Genomic DNA, 12,003 nt, shown 5'->3' on the forward strand with positions numbered 1-12,003 from the left:
TTCGTTTCAAGTTTTTGTGGTTATAAAAATATATATGGTTCAGAACAGATTAACCTTATTTACGCTGAACCTTATGGGAAAATTTGATTATGTTCTCAACCAAAATCAGTTTGCAACCACATTTGTAGGCATCAGAATAGATTAACCTTATTTACATTGAACCTTATGGGGAAATTTGATTTGGTTTGCAACCAACGTGTGGAACAGCAGAATCAACCAGAATCACAACCAAAATCATGGAACAAATTAAGTTCTTAAATTGAGGTACCACTGTGCCATTGTTACTCCCCTTTGACATCCGACCTTGCTAATAGCTAATGAGGCTAAGTAACTGCTTATGATTGAAGAATTTAAATTTCTACATTTTCTTTAGGCTAATTCCACTGTCTCTCCTGAATCACTTTACACTAACACATTCCTGCTTCCATCTGTACATCACATGGGTTTTGTGATGATAGATTTACTTCAGGGTTTCTGATGTAGGCAGTCAAATGGCTGGTGACAACATTAAGAATTACAGATCAAGAATAACATTCAAAAGTATTAAGTTCGAAGAATAAAAAGTAATCTTAAATTTGTTTACAGTTGACAAGACCTTAAAAATACATGCAGCAAACTAATATAAGTGAAGCGGAAACAGAGAGTTAGTTATAATTGGAGGTTTTGATTCTTTCAGTAATTAATAATCATACAGAAAGGCATAGGATCTGAACAAGAACAAAAATCAATCAATGTGACTTCACTGATGTGTACAGATTAACTTATTGTGTATCAACAGATTATACATTCTCTTTGATTTTATGTAAAAATAGTCAAGGCAGACCATACCAGCACCATAAAACAATAATAATTTAAATGGTGATTAACTCATACAAGGCATATTCTTTGATCATAATGTAATTATACTGGAAGTTAGTAACAAAAAGATGTACTCCAAATGTCTCAAACTGCAGACATTACAGTAGGTCCTCAATTTATGAACATTTGAGTTATGAACTCTCGAAGATATGAATGGAACTCACATTACACACATTTGTAGATGAAAAAAAATTGTGTTTTAGCTCATGTGTCTGCCAGGCATCTTCACGGTTGCGCTGTTTTGTACTTACTGTATGTGTAATAGTGTACTGTAGTACAGCACAGTGGATTTGCTACAGTTATTTTGTGCATGTGTTTATGATTTACATTGTATATTTGTGTCAAAGCTTTATAAGATTTATTTCTGTCAGACTTAGAAATGAATCCAAGTTACAAATGTTCTCCTGGAACAAAACTTGTTTATAAGCTAGAACTTACAGTATTTAAAAAAGAAAACTGCAAGACAATGCAACTGAGGCATATAAATATAAAATATTTGATCAAAATTTATTCTGGTGATATACGTACATATAAAATGTGAGCACTGAGGTTTGTCCCAGTAAAAGAAATATGTTCAAGGTTTGGAAGTAAATAAATATAATTGTCCATACAATGAACTGAAAGTGAAAAATCATGATTATATCAGTAGTTGCAGAAAAATTTTAAACAGTCAGCATTTATTTATGATTTTTGTCAATCTCTGTGATATAAGAATAGAAATTTTCCTCTTCTGTTAAAACAAATCTATCAGTGGCATTTAATTAATAATATATGAAATTATGAAACACTGTTTTCCTCTTCATTTGGGAATAAAACAAGGAATCTATTGTCACTATTCCTGTTCTACAGTCCTCCTAGAATTTTTAATATACTCAAAGAAAAGTGAGTAAAGAAAAATGAAAGATATATATATATATATATATATATATACACAAAGATATACAAATATATATATATATATATATATATATATATATAGAGAGAGAGAGAGAGAGAGAGAGAGAGGATGAAATATTTGACCTGAAAAACATACTGTCTTTAATTTGCAAATACATGATTATTAGATGCAGTCAAAGAACATACTAAAAAAGATAGTAGATAAATATTTAGTCAGTTTATCTACAAGAATCTCTATCAGTGAAACATATCAACTGTATTTCTATAAACTAACAATGAAGATATTTCTACTCATTAAAATTTGAATTTGAAATTCTAAAGGGACCATTTTCCTTTCAAAATCATGAAAATTTGATGTTCTTTGAAATGAACTGAATAATATATACATATTTTTACAATGTAAATGAACAAATGAATGAATAAATAAATAAATAAAAGGTTAGACCAGCCAGAGAACAGTAGGTATGAAGACAGACTAAATATTTCAGTTTAACAATGACCCACAGCCTTTGTGCCAACTAGCATAAATACCGCAGATAGGAAACTTAACTTCTTGAGGCAATATCTTCTTACCTCTCTATAGTTTCTATGACCAAAAGACTTATAGAAAATACAAGTGAACAAATTAGTGACAGAAGGCATGGAAATTTCACAAGGTACATACACTCGGGATAAAGAAAGGATGGGAGGGATCTTTACACCACTGAAAAGGGAAAACAGGCAGAACAAAGAGAATATGGATGGAAGGGAAGGGAGAACAGAGGGGGGAAAGGAAGGGAAGGGGAGGGAAGGGAAGGGAAGGGAAGGGAAGGGAAGGGAAGGGAAGGGAAGGGGAGGGAAGGGAAGGGAAGGGAAAGGAAGGAAGAAAAAAAGGGCTTCCTCATAAGGGCTCCCTACAGGATTTTGATAGATGGCATGGTACTGAAGGCAGCCTGAAGAGTGGGTGATACCAAAAGAATAACCCATCCTGAGCTCGTGGGGCTTCCTTTGATGGTAATCCACTCTCCCAGTGCAGAATCTGCTTTTTTTCTTACTTTTCCTTGGCCCAAACTTGACCCACATAGCCTGTTTCTTTTCCTACCTTTAATACATGTAAACGTCTGCTACTGTTCATGATTGTCTTGCATAGTTCTTTGCTTAAGACAGAAAGAATATTGCAACCACTCTTATAAGGAGAGTTCAGTTCAGTATCACTAAGACTCAAAAAAGCTTTAGACTGGAGATATATCTAGGAGTAGGGCATTTACCTGGCATATGCCTGGTATTCGCCTGGTATATGGTATATAGAGAGGGAAACACAACAAAAGGTGGTGTCAGCAAAGTAAAGCAAAGAAAACATTTTGTAAACGGGGGAGTGACCAGCTGTCACATGCTACCGAGGGGTCAAGTAGAAAAACAGAAGAAACTGATTTTCAGCGGTGGGGGAGCCAGAATTAGAGTGTTCTGCCCGGATTAATCAACATGGAAGCCCAGGAGGAGCGGACTGAGAAGAAACTGGGAAATGATGGCGTTTTTCTTGAAAGATACAGGAAGATGAGATGCTCATTAGAAGATGTTCGTTAGTTGGTGAACTAAATGTTTTGTTTGTTGCAAATGGGTGTGCACATATGTGTATGCAAAAATTATTTAAAAAGGGATAAATGGATGATGCAAAAGAAGGAATAGTTAGATAACAAGCCCTGATAAATATAGTAAGCATATGCCATCCCTACACAGAAAGAAGAATGGCTTCGGAGTGGCCCCCGGTCAAAAAGGCACTCACACTTGACTCTACATAACTGTATCTTTGTGTCCTGCTGCTGTATGAACATGTATCTCAGAATAAGCAGAATAGACCCCATCTGAAGAAAGCAGAAGGAAGAGGTGCTGTGCAGACACCTGAACTGAGCAGATCGGACACCCAGTGAGGCAGCAGCCCTCCGATTTCCGTCAAGACTGGAAGTAAACTGAACCTGGCTACAGGTTTCTGCCGCCACAGAGAGAACTGGCAGGTGCATCTACAGAGGCAGTGTTCCTTCACCTTAGATTCAGGGAAGGCTTCGCCTGGTGTTGCGGGTGTGGAGCAAGTTCTGTAACTGCAGTCTGTTACAGACCGAGTCCTTCCCCTCAGCCCCCTGGGAAGGCCAGAAACAGTGTGAATGTGTAAGCCAGTGTGAGAGCTCAGTGAGGACCCGGGATGAAAAGTCAGCACAGATCCAGTTCAGCTAAGAGGGGACATGTGCAAATAAACCCTCAAAACAGGGATCAGGAAAGCTTGGGATGCCGCAAACTCTACTAAAATGAGATATTCTTACATTAACCCTGGAAAACTTCACCCTAAACACCATACATTTCTGATGTGTTCCCTGCTCTCGCCCTGTATTGCTCACATTGCAAACTTCAGGAGGAGCTGGTTACAGCTGGGCCTCAGCCTGCACCTCGGCTCTGGCTTCTATCAACCCTCAACTACCTGCAGAGGATTTTGTTCAAGTTTCTGGGGAAAAACAAAGGCAAAATCTACCACCTGCATTAACCAGAGCTCAGCTAACTATATAGCACTGTGATGGTACCATGATTCCTACCGAACACATATATAAATCAACAGTTACTGTACTTAATATGGATTGAATAATTTCAAAAAGAAGAAAAGTGATCCTTGCTGTACAAAATGCTATGAGGAAAAGCTACATGCAACCACCAGAATAAAGAGGTAATATTTTTTTTCCCTTTTCAATAATTTTTTAAAATGTATTTTCTCCTGGCCTTGTCTATTCCTAAACTATGCATTTTCTAGGTTAAGAAACTATTCCTTTTCCTTTCATAACACTATTATTCAGGAGATATTCAGTGCTACAAATTTACTTCCTTTACATTTCTCTGATCTCCTGGCATCCAGCGTGAGACGCTCTGAAGTATTAGTGCTCTTCCTCGAGAACTGATTGTTAGTAATTCGGGTTTTAGGCCTCTGCGGCGCCTGCCCTCAGGTACACACACAATTACACCTCACCCGTCTTATCACTGTAGTTCACTTTTTTCCCTCTACTGTGACCCCATATCCTCCTTCAGTAGAGAATCCTTTGTGTCTTTTGTACTCCTAACATTTTTATGATTCAACACAATGCTAGTTTATTCTGTCCTCTTTTTGCTCCAAGCTCTGTGTGCCTGCATTTTTGTAATGGATGGTAAATGTGGAGTTCTTTTCATTAAAAGTAATCTTTTTTTTTCAAAGCCTAGCCTTTGAGAGCTGCTGCCTCGTTATGTATGTTTGAGAAAGAACTGAGCTTCTGAAAGATTCTGCGTGCTGTTCCAGCAAAGGCCCTGCACTTGTGCAGTATAAGGTAGATTAAACAGGAGGGCATATTTCGTAATTGTTGGAGAAAAAAATGAATTATAAGTGTGATGTGTGACAAAGATTTGAAAAGTAACAATCCAACAAACTGCACAAAAACAAAGCCAAACTAATATGATTCAGTACTGCAGAATTCAACACTCTTCATGATGTGAGCTTTCAAAAGCAGAGACTAGTAAGAAAAATTTGTTTTGAAATATTCAAAAATTATTTTGCATGTAACTACATGTACAATTACGAAACAAACAAACAAAAACAACAGGTGCCCAGACACATGCCTGCCTTGTAGGAACACAAAACTATGGGAAGCACCAAAAGAGGAAAGCTTATTTGATTCTATCTCAGCCCAAGAGATCTGTCTTAGAATTAGCTATCGTTTGGGAGCTGCAGGCATTTACACATGGCATTTACCCTGGCTATGAAGTCATCACTTTTGGAAAATGAAAGTACATTTCCTTACGGATGGGAAATAAATGTGTTCACCTCTCCCCTGACCCTTCAGAACTGGCACAGTTTCCTGCCAAGCTTCGCCAGTCCCACTGTTTCTATCGCAGTCCCCATCCACCCCATCAATCACCATCTCCAGCAAACTCCACTGCACCTCTGGTTTCAACACTTACACGAAATGCGGAAAAGGTGTTTTCCTGCACCTGGGAGGTGTTTGACTTCTGAAAGTCCGTGTTGTAGCCCCTCATTAGTCCTGGGCCGCTTTATCCTGTGTCTCTTCACCTCTCACAAACTGTCTTGGTAAAGAAAGCCTCAGTGAATGGTAGCATCCCTGGAAGAGGCCTGCCGAGGACCACCGGCAAAAGTGTCGCCTTCTCCTTCTTGTTTGACAGCTTACTTAGAGAACTACTCTGGGCATCTCGGGGTCTCATTCTTTCCCACAAGGGAAATGAAGGGGATGTGCTAAATTATTTCTAAGTTCCCTTCCAAATCCTGCATTTAATTATTTCATTCAGATGGCGCTAAGTGTTCTCTAGAGTTTTCCATTCATCAGAATTTTCGGAATGAATGACTTGTTGATGAAAGCTTTTGAGAATTTTGGCCTTCTCTGGGTTCCGCATAAAATTAGTCTACTTTTCTCCAATGCCTCATAAATCCTTGAAAAAGAGGTAAGTATTAAAGAGGCCTTGATAACTGTTGGTGAGTTTAGTGAAAAGTAAAAACCTAGCGCTCTGATTGAGAAGGCCTTCCTGCTCCAACTGAAAACCTGGCAAGTTCTGATTCTACACATGAAGCCTTTGTCAGAAGTTTTTGAAAGACTTTGAAGGCCACAGCCCATAGTTCTCAAAGGCACATGGATTCTACCGAAAAACTCATCAAGCTGAAATGATGATATGATCCAAGAATTGATTAACCACAAGCATGAGGTTTAACACTTGGGGAAATGTCATCAACACTATGAGGGAGAAAGTGAATCATCTATATGCCTAGGCAAAGTTTCAAAAAAGAATCTGGAGTGAAGAACAGATGGCGTGATGACAAGCCAAAGAGATCTGACATTTCTCCAATATCTCCAAGACAGCGGCTTTGGTAATTTGAATGACAAGACAAACTATTAGGTATTTATTGAGAATTTTTTACATATTCAGGATGGTGGTAAACAATGGACAATTTGAAAGAGACATAAAAGCAAATGAAAAAACAGGAAAAGAAAGGGAAGGGAAGGGAAGGGAAAGGATGGGAAAGGAAGAGAAAAAGAGAAAAGAAGAAAATGTAAATACATAAAGAATATTCAGGCATAGACTAAAGCTAAGGTAGTTACATAGAAAGTTTACATGAAATTAGTTAAACTATGTGCTTTAAATTATCTCTATTGTCTAGAATAATTAAATTCTAAGTGACATGATAAAATTGCTCCTCAAAATTTGAGATTAATGGAAACTAGAAGAGGTGTCAGATTACTAAAAATAAAGAAATATCTCTTGAATTTCAATTAAGGAGAAAAGATAGCATCTAGATTTTATTCATTACAAGTAGTAGGATATGGTGGCACAGGCCTATAATTCCTAAGAGCCTGAAGCAGAATTCCAAATTTGAGTCCAGACTAAACTACTTGGTGACTTAGAGTGACTTTGTGTTAAAATAAGAAGAAAAAGGCTTGGACATGTAGCTCAGTGCAATATGAAATCAATATAAAAATCAATAAATATATCAACCAATCAATATAAAGATAGTTAAAAATTTGTAAATATTAGAACAAAGTGATATAATCACATAGTAAGATGACATAATCACTTAGGACATAGAAGTGCTTACTAAAACCAGCACAGATCTGTCTATTTAAAAAGTGTGAAGACTCCATTGGACTGGAATATGGTGATGCTAAGGCAGAAATGCACCTTAGTAAAAATCACTCTGTGAAAGTTGCTACTTGTCTGATTTTTCTCAAGCTGAGTATCAGAATTTTGGTTGCGATAACTACATAGTGGAACTAGCAAAAAAAATAGTTTTTTAAAAAATATACTATTAATAAGAAGCTCTATCACTTTCTGCATTCACACAACGTACTAGAAGAGCTACAGAATGAACCCTGAACTGAAGGGGAATCGTCCATTCCTCCTGGAAGGGCTGAAGGCTTTTGGAGGGGCTGATGTGCTAGGGAGCCACTGAAGAACATCCCACAAGACGGGCCCCATGCCGATCTCAGGCCGTGCTGCCTTTTAGCCTGAGATCCATGACTGCTTGACTTTAAGACTGTACACACATGTTCCTTGTCTCTCAGAACTGCATCTGTATCACAGTGGCTTTCTGTCAAAGGCTTCTTATCTGCAATATGCTCTGCAAAATGCTGGCCGCTGGCTTCCTCAGATAATGGGAATCCCTGTCAGGGTGTGGTACTTGGTCCATCTAACTGAGGGCCAGTCTCCTAGCTCTCCATCTTCTGTGTGATCTTTGCCACTGTCTGCAGGCTTAGTGTGCTGTGGTGATGAAGGAGGTGGTTTCAAAATCCTTTGTTGACAGAAGGAGTCTCTTCATGTTGAAGTTGATACTGATAAGTGGCTCCCAGTTACTCAATAAAAAATACTATTGCAGTGTCACTCTGTTAGACATGGCCTAGGGAATGCGGCTTATCAATTTGCAAAAAAAATATCAAAAGAGAATGGGTAGCCATGATAGAGGGAGACAGACCCAGAGTTGAAAACTATCTCTAGGTTTTGGAATATGGGTTAATTATAGAGATGGATGTCTGAGTAGTGAATACAAGTATTTTATGCTCTGATTTAATTAAATTGATTGTATAATACTGTATATGAACTATCTAGTTTAGCAGTGAGATTTCAACTGATCACAAGTTCACTATGAGAGTTCAAGCCACTGTTAAAATTGAATGAATTTAGGTCCTATTAATGTAAGTAAGCTGGTTATCAGAAGGCTAATGAAGCTCCCACATTGCTTTTTACTATCTGGACCTTATTTAGTAGAGCTAATTTTGTATGACATGATATATTTTATAGAAAACATTATCATTCTGAATCTCTTGATTATTTCTCATTATTACTTAATTTCTCCCTGGTCACAGTTCAAATTGTACTGAGTGATAAAGAGTACGGACAAAGATTTCATGCGTGGTTCATCAATTCCTGCAGCTTTCCCCTTTTTTTATAGTATTGACTTTGGTAATTAGTGACCTTCTTGAAGTGATACAACAGCATTTCTGTGTGTTGAAAATCACTTCATTGTTTCTCCATCTGTACCCACTGTTTAATGCTATGAGAAGAAATTATATTTTTACCAAATTTGCCGTTGATCTCAGAGAAATATGGATTTGTTGTTTCATGAAGTAAAAATTATTTTTGATCTCATGAATCATTGTATCTCATATTCTTGTCACTTAGGAATTAATTTGCCTGACATCAATAGACTTGGTTTGTAAATGGAAATTTAGATAGATCTTACCGGGATATATTTATGATTTTCATAAAATGACAAACTACATGAAAGTTGCTGATTAAGCTGTAGCCAGAGTCACAAGGTGAGAGTTATCTATATTTTAAGGAGAGTAATCAGGATTCTAAACATAGTGATCAACACCTAAAGACATCAGAAAGAACTACAGTTGTACAGACAGAGTAAGAATGAGGGAATATGTGACAATATTCATATTTTTATGTATAGTGAAAAGAAGGGGAATAGTCCTAAAGAGGTGATTAAAGAAAACTACTTGATATGAAGATTGAAATGGGAAACCTAACAATAATTTCTACCCAAGAAGAACCAATATAGTGAAAATGATCATACTTCCAAAAGTGTTGTACACATTTAATGCAATTCTGATCAAAATTCCAACAGCATATCTCACAGAATTAGAGAAAATAATCCTAAAACTCATTTGGAACCAGAGAAGACCTAGAATAGCAAAGGCAATTCCAGACAGCAAAGGCAAGGCAGGGAGCATCATAATCACTGACTTGAAATTATACCTCAAAGCTACTGTGATAAAAACAGAGTAGTATCTGGAAAAAAACAAAAAACAGACACAAAGATAAAAAAAGATGGATTAAAAGATGCAGAAACAACTCCAGAAATATTCAATTGCCTTATCGTTGACAATGGTGTCAAGCACATTCACTGGAAGAAAGATAGCCTCTTTTAAAAATGTAGCTGAAGAAACTAGCTTTGCACATGCCAAAGATTACAATTGGAGTCATATTTTTCACGGTGCACTAATCTAATTTTGAAATTTATCAAAGATCTAAATATTAAAACAGAAACATTTTGAAATTTATCAAAGATCTATATATTAAAACAGAAACATTAAATATACTGCAAGATAGAATAGATAAAACTCTTGAAGACATTGTGTGAGCAAAGACTTTATGAAAGCCTGATCACACAGGAACTATCAAAAGGTGTCAACAAGTGGAATCTCATTTATTAAAAATTTTTGCAAAGCAAGAGAAACCACCAATAGAGTGCAGAGATAGCCTACAATGAGAGAAAAAAAGGTTTCCAGTTGTTTCTCAGACAAAAAAATTGCTATCAGGAACATATAAAGATCCCCATATTTAAAGACTCAATCCAAACATGAACATCTGAAATGAAAAATACTTCTCCGATGAAGAAATACAAGCAGCAATAAATATATGAAAAATGTTCAACATCACTGATCATTTGAGAGATGCAAAATAAAGCAACATTGAGATTCCCTCTAATCCCAGAAAGAATGACTATTATCAAAAAATCATCCAATAGTAAGGGTTGTTGGAAAAAAAGAACCCTTCTCCAGTATTGGTGGCAGTGTAGGCTGGTACTACCACTGTGAAAATCAGGGTGGAGATTCTTCAAAAAACTAGGATTGGAGGTCCCATTTGACCCAGCTATTTCCCTTCTGGGTATCTCCCCAAAAGAATTTAAAGCATCATACCACAGTGATATACGTGCACTCATGTTTATAGCAACATAATTTGCAACAGCTAGATCTTGGAAACAACTCAAATGCCCACAAATTGAGGAATAGATTTTTTATACAATAATGTACTACTCAGCCATGGAAAAGGATAAACTGGAGACTTTTATAGGTAAATGGATGCAATTTGAGACCATATTCATGAGTGAAGTAAACCAGATGCACAGGTACAAGTATCATATTGTCTCCCTTGTGTGAGAAATTGAAAGAGTAGATAAGTTCCAAAATATACAATAAATATTATAAAATTGGAAGAAATTGTTCAAAAATATAGAGAACCTGGGCTGGAGGAATAAAAAATAGAAAAGGGAAAAAAAATATATATATATATAATAGTTAAGAAAGTTATACTATCAATTTCGCTTAGTTCATTGAAAAGAAAGATTTGTGCTAATATTGTTGGGACAATGAAATGCCCATGTCTTGTACTCTGAGTAACTAATTTAAAGATAACAATATGTAATGTATTAACCATTGTTGCCTTCCTATTATCATTTTAAAATTGTTTTATTTTTCTCTCTAAAATAAAAAACATTTAAAAATTCTACCCAAATATGAAATAACCCTCTGAAATCAGTACTATCCAAGATACAACATTTTCAAGAGAAAAATCTATATTTCCTTGTGGTGAATAATTAAATTTGAGAACTTAACCTCACCGCATGATTTCCAAGAGCCTGATATACAATAAGTTAATTTCAATACATTAGTGTTAGTGAGTAGGATTACAGGTTAGTGAAAAATAATAATATAGATTTTTTTTATGCACAGGATTTGTTATGTTGCCAAGACACAATCTTCTAGGCCCAGTCTTACCCCAAGTCCCATGTAGCTGAGACTACACGTGTATTCCCTGTACCCTGCCAATAGCCTGAATTATTGTAAAGCATCCTCTGCAGCCTCACACACAAAGAGCGATGAAATCTGTGTTTGTTAAAATGTTTCAGTGATTTCTTTCCCTCCATCACTGAAGCAAACTGATTGTCGTATTTGGTCTGTTCCAAAGGACAGGACAACTTCTGGACATATTGAACATATTTAGTGACGAGGCCATGTACCTCCTCAATTCCTTAGGGCTTGCAGTAAGGGTTTCACTATTCTCTTTCCTCTCCTGTCCTTGTCTCTTGAGGCCGTCTGTCTGGATTAAACTGCCCGCAGCCACTCTACTTTTGATAAAACCCCTTATTCATTGTTATTACTTAGAATTGTTGAATTGCTTCTCTAAGTTTATTTTCATATCATGACATCTGAATTATAATGAAAGCATAAAGGTAAGTATATTTACATGTAAATATATAGATATATAGAGAGCTTTTATATATGTAAAAGACTATATATATTGGAGAAGAGCTCTAATATTTGAATTGACTTTATCTGCTATAATGCTATAAATGCCTTTAGTTAGGTTAATTGTACTTAAATCATGCTTATTCCTCCAGAGTGCATTGTAACCAATTAATAGAGCAGCACTTCCCTCAGACAATCACATTGATCTTCACTGGAGAAT

This window comes from Cavia porcellus, unplaced genomic scaffold (genome assembly GCF_034190915.1).
Source record: "Cavia porcellus strain 051 isolate PalLab524CR breed Dunkin Hartley unplaced genomic scaffold, mCavPor4.1 scaffold_11, whole genome shotgun sequence".
Lineage (NCBI taxonomy): Eukaryota > Metazoa > Chordata > Mammalia > Rodentia > Caviidae > Cavia > Cavia porcellus.